The following is a 6796-nucleotide window of genomic DNA, read 5'->3' on the forward strand; positions in this document are numbered from 1 at the left end:
AAATTGCATATAACTGCAATTATAGCCTACTTTAAGATTAATAGCATTATATAATTATAAAATTAGTTCCAGTATTCTTAGATTAATATTTATATAGTATTTGTTGGCTCAATGTTTTAAATTTACTTTTAAAATCATTATTGCTATTTTTATAAAATAAAAGGGGAAAATTGGCTATTTAACATTTAGCCCATTTCTATTTCAATTACAGCCTTTTTTACCTTTCAATTTTAACCTCAAATTGGCCCAATTTCAGTCCCCAAATCGGACCAGCCCAATCCCTAAATTACCCGAACCCTGACCCAATTAAAAAACCCGCTCGGCTCATATTCAATCTAGGCCGTTGATCATTTTGATCAACGGCCATAATTCCCCCTTTCCTTTTTAATTTCCAAACCCCCCAAACCCTAATCACTTCCACCTATCAGCCGCCTTTGAACCCCCTCGTCTCTCAAACATTCTCGAACCCTCCTGGAACCCTAGTCATCTCCGACCCTTTTCCACCGTAATTCCACCGGAATCCATGGCGTCTCAGGCCATGGACCGTCCGTACTCACCCTTTCTCACCATTAGACCTAAGCCATTCAAGGTTGTGAAGCCTGACTTCGATGGATATCTTCAAGATCTTCTCAGATTTGTAGATCTATGGCTTCTCCGGCCACTACTCCGTCGTATTCAAGCAATATGAGCCTTTTCGACTCAGGATCTGACTTTCCTCAAGACCTTTCTCATTTCTAGGGTTTTCTCTACAACCCTAAGATGTTCGAGGTTCTTTACTTGCTTCTTATATCTGGAACATGTCTGTGTTCTACTGATCTTTTTAAAGGTTTTTCCCCAAATTCTCTTTTTTCAAAATCGTTTAATTTCGATTTAGGGTTTCCGAAAAGTTTCTTCAAAATACCCTTCTGATTCTTTTTGTTCTTTCTTTATGTGTGTTTGTCCGATTTCTTTTACTATGCATGTAATGTTCTTCTACTTTCTTTTCTCCTATGCTCACATGTTAATCTTTGCTATATGTTTTTACGATTGAGTTCTTTGATTTTGTTGGCGTTACTGTACTATGTTTGTATTCTTACTAAGCATGATTCATCTTGTTTTGCCTATGTTTGTATCTTTTTCTTCTGAACTTGTTAAATTCTGAGTTTTTCAAACGTGTTCTCCATGCTCTTAACTGTGTATCTTGTTTGTTTGTTTCTAATGAGTCTTTGGAAAGGACTCCTGAGCCTCTATCAAGCGGCTTGCCTTCTCATCTCTATTGTCTGACTCAATTTGAAACCCTAAGATTTGGGGGTTTCTTGACAATTTTGATTCTTGTGTGCGAGTTAGGGTTCCTCTTTGGGACCCTGGACTCTCAGACTCCTCGTGAGTCTACAAATTGGACTTGTACCACTTTTGCATATGATTCTAAACCCCTCTTTGATTAAACCCTCTTCTAAATAATTTGACATTTCCTTCTTGATTTGTGTGTTTTATATATAAGGACTCTGCTTTCAAAAGGTTTTTCCAACTAATTGATTGATTCCGAAATCCTCTTAATAAGGTCCGATTGATTTTCTTTGATTGAATCTCCTTTACCTTTTCCTGACTTGGTTCATTCAAATTGAACTTGTAATTTTGGTTTCACTGGCTGTTTGATTGATTCCCTTTCCATAGTTGTCAGAAACCGTGTACCATTGATTGTTTTCCTTAAATAACTTTTATGTATTTACCCTTTTTGTGCTACTTTGAAAAGTTTTAATTAAAATTTCTTTCCTTAACTGGCTTTTACCCGTCGAAATTAGCATCCCTTAACCAAAGGGAGACTGATTTCAATGATATATTCCTTGCCTTTCTTACTTGTTTCTCTGCACTATAAAAAGGACTGCCCCTCTGCACTTTTAGACACGACTTCATTCTTCACACAACCTTCATACCACTTGTCTTTAAAATACTTGCACACTTGCAATACTGTTTTGAATTCGATATTCTGCTTTGCTTGGGATTCTTTGGAATTGCTTTGCTTGCAGTTTGGCCTTTTCAAGATTATTGTTTTTACTTATTTCTTCTGAAACTGGTATGTTCTGATTTAACTTCCTGCCTCACCCCTATGTGTTTACTTACAGTTTCTGCAATCCTGTTTACTTTGCTGCGTATGATTTAATGACTTATGCTAATATGTTCCTTCCTTGCATCTGTTTCTATTATAAATCCCTACCCCCCATTCCCCTCTATGTGTCTGAGTTAAGGTTCTTGGCCTGGCAGTACCCAAATTACTGCCCAGGTCAGAACCTGATCCTCAATGGATCCTAACTCCCAAGTTTTGGCTGACAGGCTGGTCAGGGGTGTGCCAGCATTCCCGATTGCTGTGCATGGCCACCAGCCTGCCATGGTTTTCCTAATTCCCCCCTCCCCTATGCACTTACACTTATTCTTAGACTCTTAAGTTCTGCCCCCTCTTATGTGCCTTGTTTTGGGACCTGGAGCTCCCTTTGAACTTGGACATTCGAGGGCTGACTATTCCACACTGCACCATAATCTTAATTCTGCAATATAATTGGGTGTAAGCACTGCCTGGAGTTCATAAAGCTCCTTAGAACTTTGACACACCCAAAGGATGAGAAAGGCTTTTGGAAGTTTTGATCCTGGAAGTTGGTTTATCTTATATGGTTGGACTTTGGGTCTAGATTAGGCTGTTTGGTTGTAGCTGGAACTTCTGATGTAATTTTATTTCCTTACTTTTCCGACTCATTTTGGACTGTAATAATTTGTAATAACTATTGGGGACAGCTAGTGGAAAGGGATGGGAATGATTGTATGCAAAGGGTAGATAACTTGCCTATAGGTTTTTTTTTTAATTCCTGCATTCACAGCATGCCTATAGGTTACCTATGAACTTCTGCATTCTCATCTTAGATAACTTGCCTATAGGATTTTTAATTCCTGCATTCACATAGACAGCATGCCTATAGGTCATTTATTTCTACATCTCTGCATATGGAAATCCTGTCTCTAAGTCCCTGCATTTCTGCATATAGAAATCATGATCATAGGTTTCTTTTCTGCACTTCTGCATATACCTGTCATTAGGCAAACAATCATAGGTCTAATAATAATCAACTTCATTCTAGATACCATGCCTATAGGACTCTTGCATCTATGTAATCGTTTAAAACCAATAGCGCTTAGATAACTTGCCTATAGGAATAATCAATCGAATCAGCCTCGCCTATTTTATCTATACGTTTAAAATCAGTCATAAGTTCGTTTAAAATCTGCAGATCTTTTGTCTATAAAACCAGTGATCCTTTCTTTAAAATCAGTACGCTCCGCTAGATATCATGCCTATAGGTCTCACTTAGGCAAACCATTAGGTTTTTAATTAACTGTGTCGGCTCTGATAACTACAACCTGACAAGGCTAATTCGGACTCCTCATCTGAGAAATATGTGATAAATCAACCTGTCCTAACGCTTTTAAATTTAATTCAGACCATAACCAGTATTTGAAGTCATGTTATATATTTGCCTTTAAGAGAGGAGGCATGTTTGAGCTTTAACTGCTGTTTGCTTCTCCCCTATTTGATTATGTGTTTTTGTTTGTCGCCTAGACTTTTATCCTTTTAAAACTTCTTAAAAGTCCCAACTCCCTCCCCTTTAGGATAAGTAGTCTCAATGCCTCCGGGACTGATAGGATCGGGACGGGTAATAGCATGCAATAAGTAACGATATTATTCCGCGCTTTAATACCTTAATGGGGTTGGAAGGGTAGACATGGATATGATGATCACGCGATAACACCACGCGTATAATTGGTTACCGGGCGTTGCTTGGATGATCCATGTTATTTATAAACCTAGGACCCCCCTCCCTCCTTATGTACTTTCGTTATTGTTTTCTTTAAACTATCATTTTCCAGCTCTTTAAACCTTGTATTTCGCTTCAAATCATTTAAAACCTCTTTGAATTTCCAGCACTGTTTTCTTTTTAAACTTCCGCCCATTTCACTTCTTTTGTCTAATTGTTTGCACTCATTATTTGATCCTTATTTTTCTGCACTTATACATTCTTTTAAACAACTATGAAACCACCTATTTCCTGACTTCGGCATGTTTATTTAACCTTTATACATTCCTACTTGTAATCGTTATGTGGAAGTTGTCTTGTATGTTTACTTGTTTTAAAGTCACAATTGTAACATGGCCGGGAACCACACTAGTGGATCTTGGGGGGTGCCTAACACCTTCCCCCTGAGATAATTTCAAGCCCTTACCCATTCTCTGGTTCTTCTTTCTTTTAAATTCTTAGTATCCTAATACACTTAATCATTAGGTGGCGACTTTTCTAAATATCTAACCCAAATTCCCAAAAGGAATAGAGTTGTCCGCCCAAATATCGTAAACCCGATTTTGCCTTTAGAAAAAGGGGGCATCGACAGCATGGCGACTCTGCTGGGGATTTCTTTAGGCTTTTACCATTTCATGTTGCTTGTGACTTTACTTCTTCTTTATTGACTTTATTTAATGTCTTTATATCTTTTCTATTACGAAACTGACTTGGTTCTTTGTTTCTTTTCTTTAATGCTTTCTTTTACCGCTTTCCTTCAATATTGTTGTAATTAATTATTGTAATCATTACTTTTTGAACGTGAAAGTACATGACAATTTGTTAATTATTGTATTGCATTTTTTCAATATCATATTCCACTCGTGCCAAACTAAATACCATAGCAACGCTTATAATGAGTGGTTGCGCCCTTCCAATATTATCGTCCCCTAAATTTGGCAAAGGCATATTTGCGGTAAAACTAGTCGATCAACGGTGCCGTCGATAGTTCCGGGCCTTTCCCTTTTGAGTTGTCCACTCAAGAGTACCAAGTCTAATACCCCATAGAAACCATTTCCCTTTAAAATTGTGCATGCATCATGGTAAAACTTAGCCGAGTCAGTTATGCGGTCCGCATAATGACTCTTTAAGATAGCCTTGTCCAAAGTCTACTGGGTTTCCTTGAAACCCAAACGGACACTACCACGTTCTGTGCATTCATTTGGAGAACTAAATGCTTCTTATGCTAATTATTGATATTAAATAGTCGAGTCCGGTGGGGGAAAAGGGCCTAACCTTTTGTTTTGCAGAAAATAAAGCACGAAGTCCCCAGATTCGGCATAGTCACCAACATCCACCCCAAGTTGTTGAGTTGGTGGGGAGATCTCCATTCCAGCGATCAAGCTCTTGTGAGAAAGTATCTAGGAAACCTGCCTTCTCTCTTAGACATTCAACCTAACAGCAAGATCATAGAAGCTGCAACTTTGTTTTGGGACTGTTATAGATCGGTGTTTCGCTTCGGGGACATAGAAAAGACACCTTTACTCGAGGAAATAGGAGGACTAGCTGGGATACCATGGGAAACTCCGGGTTTGCTAATGCCGGAAAATCGTAAGGGTAGGGGTTTTCTTAAGATGATGGGTCTAAAGAAGTATCCTGACTTGACATGTTTGGAGAAGTCATACATTCCCTTTGACCATTTGTATGAAAGGTACGGCCATAGCAAATCATATCGTACCTATCTGGATGAATTCGCCATCACCTCATTGGGGCACATCCACCGAAGGGTATTTGTGGACCTACCTATATGTCCCTATCCGGGTTATGAGACAGGCAGGTAGGAAGCAGGTTATACCAAGGGTTGACAGGATGAGCCATTTTCGAGCCGACTTCCAAGATGACGACAGTCCGTACAGGTGTCAGGCTCAGCATATGTGGCATAGCAAAATTGTCTTGGGAAGAGACACCATCGAGCCAGATCGCTACCATGCTGGTTGTACTCCACACTATCTAGGCTGGCTGGAGGACAATCACAACGATTTGGGTCAGCCCGGATTTGTTCAAGGTCACAGGATTATTGATGAAAAGGCTGAAGCACATGTAAAGTACAACCAACTGCGCAAGAGGATGCGGGAATGTGAAAATGAGCACCGTGAAATACAAGAAGCCAATCAAAATCTAATTGGAGAATGGAAAGATATGGCTGTCAGCGCCAACAAATGACTGATCTGTTTGGAGGGGGCATAGTGGAGCTGGAAAAGAAGTTCCTGAAGAGGGTTGAAGATTGTCGGGTTGCTGAAGGAAATGAAGGCGGACATCTGGCGAGGGCCTACTTGTTGCTAGGATTGCACGAGCTGGGAGAACTGTACGAGGGAGCCAACAATGCCGAGTCTGGAGAAGGTCCTTCTGGGACCAAGTAGATAGGAGTTTATTTTTGCTTTACAAATGTAATAAGGCCTATGGCCACCAGTGACACTTTTACTTCCTGTTATTTAGTGTCGTTTTGGGATTCGTCTTATTTTTTATCAATAAAATGAGGCATTTAGCATTCTAAGTTCTCCAAATCTACTTGTCGCTAGGCCTACCTCGGGCACAACGAGGCTCCCAATTTAGGACACGATTTATATTCTTACACTATGTGTTTAAATATTGCAAGGTTTTCTTCTCACGATCCCTACTAACTTGTTACCTTTTGTTTTTACTTTTGCTTATTTCCCTCCCCAAAGGTTAGTTCGTGCACTCTGGCATCGTCATCATATTCCACAAGATCCAAGGGTCCTCCTCCTCCTCCTCCTCCGAGTCCTATCAGAAACAAGAACAAAGGAAAGATGGAAGATTTGAGCAACATCAGAAGGAGAGCTCAGTTGAAAGGGTAGAGACTTCTCAGGGTATTCAGGTTTCCAAGGAAAGTGCCTCCCAGCTCGAACAGAAGTTATTGAAATTTCAGGAAGAATTGGACCAAGTTCGGAACTTGGCAAGCTTGTCATTTTCCCTCA

This window comes from Nicotiana attenuata, chromosome 4 (genome assembly GCF_001879085.1).
Source record: "Nicotiana attenuata strain UT chromosome 4, NIATTr2, whole genome shotgun sequence".
NCBI lineage: Eukaryota > Viridiplantae > Streptophyta > Magnoliopsida > Solanales > Solanaceae > Nicotiana > Nicotiana attenuata.